General features: G+C 38.2%; 1 pseudogene; it reads right to left on the reverse strand.

Annotated features, from left to right (window-relative positions):
- Positions 1-6,613: 6,613 nt before the first annotated feature.
- On the reverse strand, positions 6,614-9,501 carry LOC125124707 (dematin-like; annotated as a pseudogene).
- Positions 9,502-17,232: the final 7,731 nt, after the last annotated feature.

Here is a 17,232-nt window from a genome sequence, read left to right on the forward strand (position 1 = left end):
TTGCTTTTGAATAGTTTACTGGCTCAGATATAGGACCTTTATGTTCTGTGTATATGAGGAGAGTATTTTATAGCATAGAACACTGTATGCTTTATCTCAATTAAAAATGATTTTTCCATTTATCTCAGAATAAGTTATTTTGACAGAACATTTATTGAGTGCCACACATGGTAGTAGATGATGAGGGTATAAAACAAAATAATTCCTATACTATACAGTAGTAAGTTATAATAGCCCACTTACTAAATATACCATCCAACTTTCATTCCCTTTTCTTCACTATATCTGTGCATTAAATTCAAGATAACTTTTAGTTCCTTGATTCTTCAGTTTTCAATTCTTTATCCTGACTTCATTTTCCTCTGCATTAATCTTGAAACCATGAAACCTTCTTTTTGTCCCTCTTTCACCAGTAACCTCAATAGCTCTGTCTTCACATCTTTTTCTTGACCTGCATTTTGAGGTCCAGTTATCTGTTTCCTCTGTCCAGACAAGTGAATCACATAACTATGGGAGTATTGGAGAGAGCAGATTTACAGCTTCTAGCTTCACTTGGGTACTTAAATCTTCCTGGAAATCTTTTAAGCTTTTCATCAGTTCCTCGTCCATGCATTATTATTCTAAGCTCCCACAACTCTTCTCAAATTCCCTAAGCTACTCCTATTCTTTAACTCCCAGAAGTAGACTGTGCCTTGGAATTAATCAAGAAAACAGACTAGATTATACTAAGATTTTTCTAGTTTCTCAACCTTTCACCTGCAACACATGTGTATGTACTCTGCCTTTTTTTTCGGTCTTCTCATAAGAAAGTCATTTTTTTTTCTTAAAAAAATCCATTCTGCTTTGCCATAGATCCCACATCATCTCCATTTCCTCAGGCACTTCAGTTCATCAAGTGTCATGGTTAAATATAACATGATTATTTCTTTCTAAACTGACTCCTTTAAACAAATTTCCATCTCTCCAACCTAACATAATTAATAAATCCAGAACTCAATTCTGTTTATTCTTTCAGGCATCATACCATATTATTCTGTCCATTAACAAGCAAACTTATTGAAAGAATACTCCTACTTCTTATTCATGCCTCTTATATGTAGCTTACTGTAATTAGAATCTCACACCTAGCAATGAATAGAATTACTTTTGCCAGAGTTGCCCAAAACTTCTAGTTGCAAAATTGAATGAGTAATTTATGGTTTTCTCATAGTAATTTCTCTCTCTCTCTTTTTTTTTTTGCTTTTTAGGGCCACATATGTGGCATATGGAGGTTCCCAGGCGAGGGGGCGAATTGGGGCGGCAGCTGCTGGCCTACACCACAGCCACAGCAATGTGGGATCTGAGTTGCATCCGTAGCCTAAACCACAGCTCACAGCAATGCCGGATACTTAACAGACAAGTGAGGACAGGGGTCGAACCTGCATCCTTGTGGATACTAGTTGGGTTCATTATTGCTGAGCCACAAGGGGAACTCCTCATATAATTAATTTCTGAGTAATATTTGATAATAGGATTGACTATTTAATTTTCTTCTCATTAAAAAGCTTTCCTCTCTTTGCTTCTTTGTTTTCCATGTACTTTTTTGAGCTATCATTCTTAGCCTCCTTTTTGTACCTTTATCCTCCACTATCCTTGATGTTTCTGTTTTTTTCATGATTTCATCTGAAGCCCTACCATTTTCTCAAAAATATATTGGATGACAAAGGTGTGAATTTTGCCAAATGTTCTATCACCTTAACACTGCCATCAACTGCTTCTGTGGTCTCCCTGAATCAGAAAGGATAAGATGGAAACTGTGTTTCTGAGAAGACCATGGCTTTACCAAAAAAAATAGTATAAATTTGATGCCTCTACACTCCAGATTTGAAGCACAGCTTTGGTCCCAGGCATCATGGTATACTTCCAACAGTTCTAAGACAGCTCATGTTGGCTTCTGAGTGGCACATCAACCTCAACTTGTACAAGACTGAATTCTTAATTTCTATGTCCTAAATCAGTTTTTTCATTTTGTCCCCTTAGTAAATGGCACTTCAGTTTGATTTGGTTTCATAAGCTAAGAATTGGGAGTCAATATGTATTTTTCTAGCCCTTCTCTTTCCAGCTTTTCACTAAATCCTATCAATTCCTAAATGCCTCTTCAGTGAATTCTGTTCTCCCCATACTCCAGATGCTATCATAGCTATCTTAGCTCTGCCTAGCATAATTCTCAACTATTATTATTTTAATAGTCTTATACCTAATGCTCATGCCTCTTATTTAGTGTCTTACAATTCTTAAATATCTGATCATATTCTTGTTGAAATATTCAAATTGTTCTTCAGTACCTTCAGATAGAACTCAGATTGGCATTTGGATGTAAAAGCAAAGACCATCTTTTTGTCTTGTCCTATTTTACCCATGTCATTCCTTACATGCCTGTTTGGAGTATACCATAATGCATGTTCTTTGAAATTCCTGTGGCTTTTTAAGAATTATTATAAATATAAACTCCCTTTGAAAGCTTTTTGATGGGCCTTGGCAATCCACTTTCAGCCACAATTGTTAAATTCCTTTATGCCTTTCCTCCTCTTTCTACTTTGTTCTTATCTTCCAGCAGACACTAATAATGCAGTATTAAAAATATATTTTAATAGGAAAATTTCTAGTTCATAAGAATGTGAAATCTTTGGGGACAAGGACTGTATCTTTTTCTGAGTGCCTAGTGCCTTCATGGTGCCTACCAGATATAGCTACTACAGAATAAAAGATTGATAAATAAGTTAATTCCAGTGGCTTCCAAAATTCAACAAGAGTACAGATCTATAAAGATACTTTACAAGTTTATAAGCTGAATGGAACTGTAAAGGTGAGTAGAATGGGTCGGTTGTGGACATGGAGCTCTAATGTTTAACTACTCTCTACCATAAACTTATAAATTACAGAGATCTTCTCTAATCTTACCATTAGAGAATATTTACCCATATCAAAATGATGTAAACAAGTTTGTTGATGACTAATGACTTCAGTGGAAAAAAATGTAACTTACAATGTAGGATAGTATAATTTCTTTGTCTGGACAGGTAGTCAAGTTTCCCACAGAAGGAGCTAGGAAGATATTTATTCTCAGTTTTCTTAGCTTAGAATGGTTTATTTGAGTTATCTCTTGAATCTACTTTCTGCTAATGATCACAAGTCATAAAAACTGTTCCACAAAACTCCTCCAGTCTGCAATATTGATTTTTCTGTCTACTAACTTTATTCTATCTCTTGATTGATCTTATTTGCCCTTTGGATTCAGTACAGTTTTCTTGCTACAAGCTTGAACAATAAATATCATGGTTCTAATTCCCAGTTACATAGCCTCAGGCTTCCTTTTGGAGTAACCCTTCCTTGGTTAATCCAGGCTTGTTTTTCCCACTATAGCTGTATACTATAAATATCTGGAGAGCTGAAAAAATACAGATTAGCAGTTTCCAAACCAGACCAATTAGAGAAATCCCTGGGTGGAGAGTTCAAGCACAAATATATTTTAAAAGCCAGGGATGAGTATTATTGATAGGAGACCCTATGGCCTTACACAGTGACACTTTTGTATTCCAAAAGCGGAATAATGCCACCATCCTCTATTGTTTGGAATAGGGAATTGAGAAGAGTCTATAACTCAGTGTAGAGATATAGGTTTCGATCGAGGCAGTGTTCTACTAAAGGAATTCACAGGTAAGGTAGAGGAAAATAGGTTTTAGAATGGTACAATAAACAATTCACAAAAATTACAAGATTACTGATTAAATTTAACTGTGTTCCAAGACAAACACAATTCCTAAAATCTCACCTAAACCTTTTGTTTTGGAAACAAAGCTTTCTAACATTACATAAACTTTAAATGTTTCTCCTAATTACATTGGGTAGTGGATACGTCAAAGATTTTTAGTTTTCAGAGATTCTATTACTTTTTTTTTCAACTCAAATTTTAAGTTCTATCTGGATGAACTTGTCTCATCATCATCATCATCATCATCATCACTATCATCATTATTTTGGTACCATACTGTTAAAAATCTATTATGAACATATATTCAATGGCTTCCAATAATGGCATTAGTACAACAAAATTTTGTTTCTAACATTTTTCTTTCTGGCCTGCTCTGAAAGCTGAAAACCTAAATCTCTGAACACATTGTTTTTATTTGCAGGACAAAAGTGAAATAAGTTTACTTTGAAATTAGAAATTGCTAATCCTATTTCCTAGAGTTGTTAACAGTGAGTCACTGTTTACAATTGGATTATCCACTGAACCAAGGGCTGCATGCATACCATGTGTGATGGAAATTGAAAATGCCTGTATGACTAGCTGCCATTGATTTTAAGTTACTGCACAATGTTAAATGTGCCATCTCTTTAACACTACACTCTATAGCTTTATTAAAGTGCATTCTCGTGATTAGAAGCACATGAAAAAATCACTTGGTGAGGAGAAAATTAAAAATGTAATTATTAATGAGACTCATTTACCCTTTGGCTGCCTCAATGTTAATTATTTTAATTATTTTTTTCAGATAAAGCATTTTATAAAAGTGTGCAGGTGTTATCAAAGTCATGTTGTGCTGGAAAATAACTTTTTTTTTGTCTATTTTGTCTTTTTTGTTGTTGTTGTTGTTGTTGCTATTTCTTGGGCCGCTCCCGCGGCATATGGAGGTTCCCAGGCTAGGGGTCGAATCGGAGCTGTAGCCACTGGCCTACGCCAGAGCCACAGCAATGCGGGATCCGAGCCACGTCTGCAACCTACACCACAGCTCACGGCAACGCCGGATCGTCAACCCACTGAGCAAGGGCAGGGACCGAACCCGCAACCTCATGGTTCCTAGTCGGATTCGTTAACCACTGCGCCACGACGGGAACTCCGAAAATAACTTTTTTAAATGTTGTTTCCATCACTAGATAACATATGAGCATGACCTGATCTCTTGGTCCTAATGTTAGGATGCAAATGCTGTCCTCAGTGCCCTTATACAACAGTCTTAGTCAGGGTACTACAGAGAAACAGAATATATATTTGTGCCTGTGTATGTGTGTGCATACATGTAGTGGCACGGTGCAATAAAATATTTATTTCCAACAATTTTCCTTATCTATCTGTCTAGAAAGATACTTATTATAAAGAGTTAAGGAATGGGCTCACCATGTGGACGCTAACAAGTCCCAAGATCTGTAGGGTGATTCAGCAAGCTTGAGACCCCAGAGAGCTGGTAGTATGCAGTTCCAGTCCAAAGGCCAGCAGGCTCAAGTCTGAAGGCAGTAAAAAAGAGCTACCTTCATGTTTTTGCCTTATCTTGGAATCATTTGTACATGGATTCTCTCTCTCCCCCTCTGTTGTCTCTCTCTCACACACACACACACATGTTTCAAATCTACTTTTCAGTGGCTCTTTTACTTTTACTATTGGCAATAATAGACTGTTATGTAATGATTATATGTATATATATATATATGGGATACAACCTTTAATCCTAAGCACTGTCCCTCTTCCCAGCATTATCATATGCATTATCATGGGCAACAAACCTAGACCCAGAGAGAGACAGAAAAATTTATCTATCTATCTATCTATCTATCTATCTATCTATCTATCTATCTATCTATCTATCTATCATCTATCATTAGAGAGGAAAAGCTGGGAGTGTGATTAAGATAGGGCAGAGAGTTAGGTGAGAAATGAAGTGTGAGGTGGTAGTGCCCAATAAATTACGTTCTTTAGGGTTGGGTATGCGCAGAACCTGCTGTCCAGGACACTTAGAAATGCTCCTGTACCCTGGCCTTTTGATCTTATCCAAGGGAGTTTGAAGGCCTGGGTTCTGCCCAGGATTTGGACTGGTACTAGAAGGTAGAGTTTCAGCTGACTTTCCCTGGAGCCTGATTGGGGGCAGGAGTTTTGTTTTGGTGACATTTTCACTCTAAGGTAACATTTCAGGGGAAGCCACAGGTTTGAAGCAAGCATCTTTGAAACTTGGGAGTTACAAGTAGAGGACAAGGTGAGCTAGAGGACAGAGCAGCCTTCCTGTTGGAGAACTCCCTGAGCTGGAGCCTACTCTTGCTAGAGGCAAATAAGCTGGAGGTTCAGGTGATGGGAAAACTTTTTATAGTGAGGTGAGGAGCAGTGCTTGGGTGCACGCAGGTCCTGCAGCTTTCCTTTCATGCTTGGCTGCTTCCCACCTTCACCCTCATCCTACCAGAGCTGAGGCTTCTACCCATCCATTTTTCAAGACAGCTGAGAAGACCATGTGCCATATGCATTTTTCCTTAATCTCTTCTGGGAAATTTCACGTGGGGGTGGAGGCAGAGAGAGGTCCCAAACATTAACTCTGTATGCTTGAATCCATATTTGGTTTTCCCTGTGCACTGAGGACCAGGGATGAGAGAAGTAGCACTGACCTCTCATTATGGGGAAGAAAGTCTATGCTCCACAACCCCAGAACTGTAGAAGTCTTGGCTTCCCATACATCTGGGGAAGAGAGCCATCTCCACACCCACCCCAACTTTCTGGTCCCCTAAGGAGATGATAACCCCAATCCCACCAGCAGAAGAGCTTACTTTAAGGTCAAGTTAACTCTATCTCTAGAGCCCTGAAGCAGCAAAGCTAAGAGTGAGTTGTGGAGAGGGTGAGGGCAATCAGAAGAGAGACACCGCTTTTGAGTTTGTTTTACTTCCCCAAAGCCCATTTGATAAACTCTTGGGAAGACATGGAAAATAATTTTGTGAAGTCCTGGGCTGATAAATGCTTTTCAAGTCTGGAAGATACCTGGTTTGCCCCTTACTGGTCATTACCACTGTTTCATAGGGACACATCTTCAGGTCTGGGCTTCCATCCCCAATCTCCATGGACTGAAGTCTGTAGACCTCAGAGTGATCCTGATGTAGGCAAAGAGAGAACCCTTAGACCTTCCATGGTGCAAGAGTCTCTGGTCCAGTAGAGACCAGTTTCCCTCTGGATAGGCAATGATGTTTCCATCTCTTCTTTCAAAACCGTATTTCCCAAGTTGGACATCACCTGACTGAATTTTTCTCTCTGATACTTCCTTGTGAACCTCCATTTCTTCTCTGGAGTCATCTCTCTGTCTTGCAGTGAGATGCCTTCTGCTTTCTACATTCTATATCTGTAATGAAGAGTCATAGGAGGCAGATCAGTAGTCATTTTCAATCTTGGCCACCTGGTGGTCAGGCAGCTGAGCTGCAGGGAATTTGGATGACTCAGTGATGAGGTCCTCAGTGAAAGACTTGCTCTGAGGGCTGCCTCCCATGAACTTTCTCTGCTTATAGATCAGTGACTTCTTATAGATATTGGAATCTGGTCAGGTAGCCTTGGGATGATGTCAAGTTACAGGCTGATTCTTGGAAATGAAATTTGAGAGATGGTTCCAGGGATTCAGCTCTTTATCCACACCTCCAGGGTGATGGAGATGAGGGTTGGGAGTTGTATATTTGAGTGACAGAAAGCTCCTGGCTTCTGGGAAGCTTTACATGTTCCAGGAGGGAATGGGTAAATTGGGGCTTGTAGATTGTGAAGTGAGGCCTTTCCATGTTCAAGATGGCCTTGTCCATGGGGATGGCAGGCAAGTCCTTGTGCCCAGCACCTGATTGTCCATTGAGTTTCTGTGCTAGCTCTATTTTTCCAACTGTCATTAAAATAAAGCCTAAATACAAAATTTCATATATTCATTTGCATACCGTGTAAAATATGCCAAGTTCTCACCAGCATTTTGAGAGAAATTTAAATTTGTGGAAATTATTTTCTATTTATTCATTCATTCATTTATATTAGAATATAGTTGATTTACAGTGTTGTGTCAGTTTCTGCTGTACAGCATAGTGAGCCAGTAATACACGTATATACATTCTTTTTCTCATACTGTCTTCCATCATGTTCTATCCCAAGAGATTGGATTTAGTTCCCTGTGCTGTACAGTGGGACCTTATTGCTTATCCATTCTAAATGTAATAGTTTGTATCATAAACCCCAGTGTCCCATCCATCCCACCTACTCCCCTCTCCCTCTTGGCAACCACAAGTCTCTTCTCCAAGTCCCTGAGTCTGTTTCCTTTTTGTTGATAGCTTTATGTGTGCCATATTTTATTTTATTTTTTTTGGTCTTTTTTCTTTTTAGGGCCACACCAGTGGCATATGGAGGTTTCTAGGCTAGGGGTCACATCAGAGCTACAGCTTCTGGCCTATGCCAGAGCCACAGCAGTGCCAGATCCAAGCCGAATCTGCAACCTACACCACAGCTCATGGCAACACCAGATCCTCAACCCACTGAGTGGGACCAGGGATCGAACTCACAACCTCATGGTTCCTAGTCAGATTCATTTCTGCTGTGCCATGATGGAAACTCCTTATATATGCCATATTTTAATTCCAGATACCAGTGATATCATATGGCTCTTGCCATTTTCTTTTTGACTTAATTCACTTAGTATGAGAATCTCTAATTCTATCCATGTTGCTGCAAATAGCATTATTTTATTCTTTTTTATGGCTGAGTAGTATTCCATTGCATATATGTGCCACATCTTTTTAATGCATTCATTTGTTAATGATGAAACAATTTAGGTTGTTTCCATTTCTTGGCTGTTGTGAATAGTGCTGCAATGAATATATGAGTGCATGTATCTTTTTGAATGAAAGTTTTGTCTGGATAGATGCCCAGGAGTGGGATTTCTGGATCATGTGGTAGGTCTATATAGTTTCCCAAGGAATCTCCATACTGTTATACATAGTTGTGCCAATTTACATTCCCACCAACAGTGTGGGAGAATTCCCTTTTCTCCATACCCTTTCCAGCATTTGTTATTTGTAGACTTGCAAATTGTGGCCATTCTGACCAATGAGAGGTGGTACCTCATTGTAGTTTTGATTTGCATTTATCTAATAATTGGTGATGTTGGGCATTTTTTCATGTGTCTATTTAGGTCTTCTGCTCATTTTTTGATTGGGCTGTTTGTTTTTTGTTGTTGTTGAGTGGTATGTTATTCCTATATTTTTGGAGATTAGGTCCTTGTCAGTTGCTTCATTTGAAAAGATTTTTCTCCCATTCTCTAGGTTTTCTTTTTCTTTTTGAAATGGTTTCCTTTGCATACAAAGGCTGTTGAGTCTAATTGGTCCAATGGGTTTATTTTTGTTCTTATTTTCATTATTTTAGGAGGTAGATCAAACAAGATGTTGCTGTGATTTGTGTTAAATAGCATTTTGCCTGTGTTTTCATCTAGGAGTTTTATATAGTATCTGGCCTCACATTTATGTCATTAATCCATTTGAGTTTGTGTGTGGTGTTAGAGAATGTTCTAATATCACTCTTTTACATGTAGCTGTTCAGTTTTCCCAGCACCACTTATTGAATAGACTGTCTTTCCTCTACTGTATATTCTTACCTCCTTTGTCATAGATCACTGACCATAGGCGCTTGGGTTTATTTCTGGGATTTCTACCTTCGTCAACTGATTCATATGTCCATTTCTGTGCCTGTACCATACTCTTTTGAATACTGTAGCATTGCAGTGTAATTTGAAGTCAGGGACCTTGATTCCTCCAGTTCTGTTTTTATTTTTCAATATTGCCTTGGCTATTTGGGGTCTATTGTGTTTCCATACAAATTTTAAAATATTTTGTTCTAGTTCTGTAAGAATGTCATTGGTAATTTGATAGGGATTGCATTGAATCTGTAGACTGCCTTGGGTAATATAGTCATTTTGACAGTGTTGATTCTTCTAATCTAAGAGAATGGTATATCTTTCCATCTGTTTGTGTAATATTTGATTTCTTTCATCAGCCTCTTGTTTTCAGAGTACAGGTCTTTTGTCTCTTTAGGTAGGTTTATTCCTAGGTATTTATTCTTTTTGATGTGATGGTTTCTCTAATTTCTCTTTCTGATCTTTCACTATTAGTATATATAGAAATATAATTGATTTCTGTGCATTAATTTTTGTATCCTGTAACTTTCCCAAATTCATTGATGAACTCTAACAGTTTTCTGGTAATTTCTTTTGGATTTTCTAGATATAGTATCATGTCAGAGGCAAACAGTGATAGTTTTACTTCTTCCTTTCCAATTTGGATTCCTTTTATTTCTTTTTATTCTCTGATTGCCATGGCTAGGACTTCCAAAAATCTGATGAATAATGGTGGTAAAAGTGGACATCCTTATCTTGTTCCTGATCTTAGCAGAACTGCTTTCAGTTTTTCACCATTGAGAATGATATTAGCTGTGGGATTTTCATATATGGCTTTTATATGTTGAGGTAGGTTCCCTCTACGCCCACTTTCTGGAGAGTTGGTTTTTTTTTTTTTTTTTTAATCAGAAATGGGTGTTGATGTGTCTTTTTGAATGAAAGTTTGGTCTGGATAGATGCCCAAGAGTGGGATTGCTGGATCATATGATATTTCTATATTTAGTTTTCTGAGGTAACTCCATACTGTTTTCCATAGTGGTTGTACCACTTTAATTCCCACCAACGGGGTAGGAGGGTCCCCTTTCCTCCACCCTCTTTAGCATTTGTTATTTGTAGACTTATTAATTATAGCCATCTGACCAGTGTCAGGTGGTACCTCCCTGGGATAAATCCTGCTTCATCATGGTGTATGATCCTTTGAATATATAGTTGGTTTTGGTTTGATAATATTGTGTTGAGTATTTTTGCATCTATGTCCACTAGTGATATTGGCCTGTAATTTTCTCTTTTTTTTGTGTGAGTTCTTTGTCTTATTTTGGTATAGGGTGATGAAGTCCTGCTAGAATGAGTTTGGGGGTGTCCTTCCTCTGCAATTTTTTGGAAGAGTTTCAGAAGAATAGGTGTTAATTCTCCTCTGAATGTTTGGTAGTATTTACCTGTTAAGCCATTAGCGCCTGGTCTTTTGTTTTTTGGAATTTTTAAGATCACATTTTCAATTTCAGTACTTGTGATTGGTCTATTCATATTTTCTTTTTCTTCCTGGTTCAGTCTTGGTAGGTTGTACCTTAGTAAGAATCTGTCCATTTCTTCTAGGTTGTCCATTTTATTGGCATATAGTTGCTTACAATAGTCTTTTACAATCCTTTGTATTTCCGTGGTGTCAGTTGTAATTTTTTTCATTTCTAATTTTATTGATTTGATTTGAAACCTGTCCCTCTTTTTTCTTTCTTTCTTTTTTTTTGTCTTTTTTTTTTGCCATTTCTAGGGCCGCTCCCGCGGCATATGGAAGTTCCCAGGCTAGGGGTCGAATCGGAGCTGTAGCAGCTGGCCTACACCAGAGCCACAGCAACGCGGGATCTGAGCCGTGTCTGCAACCTACACCACAGCTCACGGCAACACCGGATCGTTAACCCACTGAGCAAGGGCAGGGACTGAACCCGCAACCTCATGGTTCCTAGTTGGATTCGTTAACCACTGCGCCACGACGGGAACTCCGTGTCCCTCTTTTTTCTTGATGAGTCTGGCTAAAGATTTGTCAATTTTATTCATCTTTTCAAAGAACAAACTTTTGGTTTTATTGGTCTTCTCGTTGTATTTGTCTCTATTTCATTTATTTGTGCTCTGATCTCTATGATTTCTTTCCTTCTGCTAATTTGGGCTTTGTCTGTTCTTCCTTCCCTGGATGTTTTAGGTGTAAGATTAGGTTGTTTATTTGAGCTTTTTCTTATTTCCTGATATATGATGACATTGCTATCAACTTCCCTCTCAGAACTGCTTTTGCTGTGTCCCTTAGGTTTTAGATTGTTATATCTTTGTTGTCATTTGTTGTTTAGTATCTTTTGATTTCCTCTTTGATTTCTTCTGAGGAAGAAGCTTCCAGCAGTTTGTGTTTTTTTGCTATTGTTTTTCTTAGTCTCTTAGCATAGTGGTCAGAGAAAATGCTTGAAATAATTTCAATTTTTTAAAAATTTGCAAAGGCATGATCTGTGGCCCAAGATGTGATCTATCCTAGAGAATGGTCCATGTGCACTTGAGAAGAATGTATATTCTGCTGCTTTGGGATTGAATGTTCTATAACTCTGCTTCCTCTAGAGTGTCATTTAAGGTCTGTGTTTCTTTGTTGATTTTCTGTCTGGATGATCTGTCCATTGAGATATGTTGGGTGTTAAAGTATTCTACTATTATTGTGTTACTGTTGATTTCTCCTTTAATGGATGTTAGCAGTTGCATTATATATTGTGGTGCTCCTGTGTTGGGTGCATATATATTTACAATTGTTACATCTTCTTGAATTAATCCTCTGATCATTATGTAGTGTCCTTCGTTGTATCTTGTGACCTTTATTTTAAATTCTTTTTTTTTCTAATATGAGTTTTGCTACTCCTGCTTTCCTTTGATTTCCATTTGCATGTAAAACCTTCTATCTTCTCACATTCACTTTGTATGTGTCCTTAAGTCTAAAGTGGGTCTCTTGTAAACAGTATATATGGGTCTTGTTTTGTATCCATTCAGCCAGCCTATATCTTTTGATTGGAACATTTAATCCATTTACATTCAATGTGATTATGGGTAAGTGTGCACTTGTTGCCATTAATTGTTTTGTACTGTTATTTTGGGTGTTTTTTCTTCCCTTCCTCTTTTGTTGTCTTCTCTTGTTATTTGCTGACTATATTTAGTATTGCATTTGGATTGCTTTTTCTTTCTTATGTGTGTGTCCATTATAATTTTTTTTTTGGTTTGTGGTTCCCATTAGATTTTGAGAAAAACATCTATATGTGTACAAAATTGTTTTTGGTTGCTGGTCTCAATTTCAAATGCATTTTCAATGTTCTGCATTTGTCCTTTCATATCATGCTTGCTAGTTTTGATATCATATTTGTCAGTGATTTCCTACTTTTGTATTATCTTTGCCTTTACTAGTAAACTTTCTCATTTGTAATTTTCTTATTTCTAATTGTGGCTTTTTATTTTCTGCCGAGAGAAGTTCCTTTAGTTGTTGTGGAGCTGCTTTGGAGGTGCTGAGTTCTCTTAGCTTTTGCTTGTCTTACAAGCTTTTGATCTTTCCATCAAACCTGAATGAGAGCCTTTGTTCTAGATTCATCCCCTTTATTACCTTAAAAATATCTTGCCACTCCCTTCTACCTTGCAGAATTTCTGCTGAAAAAAAATCAGCTCTTATCCTTTGTGGATGCTCTTATATGTTATTTGTTGCTTTTTTCTTGTGGTGTTTAATGTTTTCTTTTATGTATTTAATTTTTATCAGTTTGATTAGTATTTGTCTCACTGTGTTTCTCCTTGGATTTATCCTGTATGTGATTCTCTGTGCTTCCTCAACTTGGGTGAGTGTTTCATTTCCCAGATTATGGAAGTTTTTGACTAATCTCTTTAGATATTTTCTCTCTTCTCCTTCTGGAACCCCTGTGATGTGAATGTTTTATGTTTAATGTTGTCCCAGAGGACTTTCAGACTCTCCTCAGTTCTTTTTATTCTTTTTTCTTTTTTTCTGTGTTAGTGATTTCCACCACTCAGTCTTCCACTTCACTAATTCATTATTCTGCCTCCATTATCCTGATATTGATTCCTTCTAGTATATTTTTCATTCCAGATATTGTGCTATTCATCTTACTTTGTGCTTTTTAGATCCTCTAGCTCTTTGTTAAACATTTCTTATAACTTCTCAATCAGTGTCTCCATTCTTTTTCCAATACCTTGCATCATCTTTACTGTCATCACTCTGACAGTTGTCTTATATTGTCTAACTTACTATGTTTATCATCCCCTTGACAGCAGGTATACTGATGCAACAGCAGTACTGGAATTCTCAGGGGTGGCAGCAGCTCACATGTACCCAGAGTGTGTGATGGGACCAGCAGCATCACACTACCTCTCCTGGAGCCAGGTGGCTGCTAGAGATGGGGTCCATGAAGGAGATCACACTTGTTCATGGGATTGCTTTTGTAGAGGGTGGGGTGCCAAAGTGGCTTCAGCAATCCTAAACTCCACCAAGCACCTCTCATGACCCTTTCTTATATCTGGCATCATTAGCAGCTGCTCCTGAATTCCCTCCCTTTGCCAGGGAGGCTCTCGGGACTATTTTCTCTGTAGCTGCAGCAGCAGGCACTGTTCTGTAGTCACTCTGTAGCCCCAAGGGTGGAGGCTGCTCACTAACTGTTGCTAAAAGGCTCTGTAGCTGTGGGACTTGTGCAGTTCCTGTGGTCCCTTTCCCTGCTGGCCTGCTGGCAGGAGTGCTCTCTATAGCAGCCACAGAGCTTATGCTATTTCCGTGATCACTCCACTTACCCACCAGAACATTTATGGCTCCCACAACCAGCCATGGAAAGTATGTTGGCAGGTCTCTCATAACCCTTTGTCCAGCCTGCAATGTTCACTGCTCTCATAATCCCCTGCTCGGCCACTGGCAGGTGCCATGGAGCTTGTGCTATTCCTGCAGTCACTCTGCCTGCTTTATAGACCTTTGGGCAGGGGCTGCTTGGTAGTATATGATCCTAGGTGGCTTCCAGAGCTGGAACAGTCAGTGTCTTGCAGCCTGAAAGCAGGTGTGGGGAACAAGGCTCTAGTGATAGATCCCACCTCTTCCCTTCATCACTCCCAAAAAATGGTAACTAGTTTCCAAACCTGACTGGGTTTCCTGAGCTCATGCCCTCGTATGTGTTCGCCATAGACTCTAGTTTCTCCAGGCTGTTTCTACACAACCAACCCAAGTTTCTTTTTCCCATGTAGAAATCCCAGGTCTCTCTCTGAGTCTGATCTCCAAAGTTGGAGTTTCAGTTCCTGACGTCTGCTTGTACCAGTATATGGTTGGGGAGTGCAGGGGAATAGTACTGACCACTTGTGGAGGATTGTTTCTGTTTTAAATGCTTCACATCAGTTGCTGTGTTTCCTCCAATACTCTAAAGTTCCTTCTCTGTCCTAGCTGATTTCCTTGCTGGGTGGGGGTACTTCCCAGGGTGTAGGAGCTTTTCCTCTTTCCTGATCCCTCCTAGAAGTGTAGGTACTGTCCCGCTTCCTTTCATATCTTCCGTCTTTTTCTTCTTTATTTTGTCTTACCTGGTTTGGCAAAGTTTTTCTTATTCTGTCAGAATCCTGAGGTCTTTTGTCAGCATTCAATAAATTTTCTGTGTGAATAGTTCCACATGTAGGTGAATTCTGAATGTATTTGTGGAAGTAGGTGAGACTCATATCTTACTACTCTGCCATATTCTCTCCTGTCTGTGGAAATTATTTTTAAGGGATTATAATACCAGCCACAACTTGGTAAGTTTAAAGTAACTTTTTTTTTTGTCTTTTTGTTTTAGGGCTGCACCCGTGGCACATGGAGGGTCCCAGGCTAGGGATACAATTGGAACCGTGGCCACCGGCCTATGCCAGAACCATAGCAACTTGGGATCCAAACTGCATCTGTGACCTAAACCGCAGCTCACGACAATGCTGGATCCCCAACCCACTAGGCGAGGGCAGGGATTGAACGTACATCCTCATGGATGCTATCTGGGTTCACTAACCGCTGAGCAACAATGGGAACTCATAAAGTAACTAGTTTTAGCTAAGTGTTTAATTTTATAAATGCCTTTAAAAATAGGCTCTCTGTGGGGTTTTGTGAACTAGATACTACATAGTAAGAACAATGCTTGGTAAATTTGATTATATGATTTTAACATTATTATATTAGTAATTTAGGCCTAACTATGTATTAATAAATAAATTTAACATAATATATAGTATTAATATAATTTTGTGAGGAAGAAAACATACACTAAAATTAAAACCTTTTTTTCTTTTTCTTTTTTGTCTTTTTTAGGGGCACACCCATGGCATATGGAAGTTCCCAGACCAGGGAATTGAATCTGAGCCACAGCTGCAGCAGTGCTGGATCCTTTAACCCCCTGTGTCAGGCCAGGAAACAAATCCAGGTCTCTGCAGCAACCCAAGCTACTGCAGCCATATTCTTAACCCACTATGCCACAGTGGAATCTCCTAAAATTAAACTTTTAAAGGATGGTATGTAAACATGAATAGACATAGATGTGTGATAATTTTCCCCACAATTCAGTTGATAATCTTGACCAATCCTTAGTGTTTATCCATTGACTCAAATCTGTAAATCAACATCAGCATTGACTATTTAGATGAATCAGTGATTTCATATTTTTAAAATAATTTTTTTCATTGATCTCTGAGATGAAGTTGTTTATTTTATTATCTCCCCTCTACAGTTTCCAATTATTTGAATACTTTTTTTTAAGTAGTGTCATAGTGGTAGTAGAGCAAACAGTGAATCATGAAATCAAGAGAAAAACAGCTGAAGGACCAATACAAGCAGAATTAGGTCTAATTAGTGGTATTCAGAAAGGTTAAACATAGATGTATTTTTCTAGGAAAGCTATAGATAACAGAAGCAAAACATAGATAGGTGAACTGGCGCAGAGATGCTTTGCAGGCTGCTGACTCAGTATTGCCTTACTTCCCAGTTATTTAGAATAAATTTAAGGACAAACAGGGCCTCCTTCAGTTTTTACTTATGAAGACAAAGGGGAAACTTTCTGTTTTAAGTGGGATGTGGCTTATAGAAGCATCTTATTAAAATGACATTCTCCCTGTGGGCATATGTATTAAGAAACAGTTCACCCAGCCTAAAATCAATTTCTTCTGCCTATGGCGAAGAAAGCCTGAGTTGAACATAATTCTCAGAGGTAGTTAGCATTCCATTGAAGGTTACTGCTTCCATCCAAGAGAGGAGTTACCCAATTTAATCAATTCTCTAATTCTCTGAGTGTTAAACCTTAGGTAGTAAACAACTTAGATTATAAACAGTGCAATTATTAAGTTTAACAATTAAGGCACTGTTTTAACTAGATAATTCACAGAGTAATCAATGGTTAGCCAGAGAATTCTGATTGTTTATTAGTTACTTGAACTTTTATTCAGAAGTAAACATAAAACGCATTTGAATATGAAGTTATTTTCATGATTTTAGAACTTCCCCTGCTCATATATTCTGTACATTGCACTCAGTTTTCTTCTGAAGGAAAAACTTAGGTCTCTCTCCTGCTTAAAATACTCATTTGTTCTTTTGTATTCTCTTGGTAGAATTCAAACATCTTTACATGGCATAGTGGGCCCTTGATCTAACCCCTCTTTACCTCTCTAGTCTCATCTTTTATCTCTGAACCTCTTTCTATCTCCTTTCCCTTTCTTCCGCTTAAATTCTATAGTCTAGTTATTCTGAATTTCTTGAGTTCTTGAAATATATAACTTCTCACTTCTGAGAATTAAAATAGATATTGCCTCTCTT

Source organism: Phacochoerus africanus, chromosome 4 (assembly GCF_016906955.1).
Source record: "Phacochoerus africanus isolate WHEZ1 chromosome 4, ROS_Pafr_v1, whole genome shotgun sequence".
Taxonomy (NCBI): Eukaryota; Metazoa; Chordata; class Mammalia; order Artiodactyla; family Suidae; genus Phacochoerus; species Phacochoerus africanus.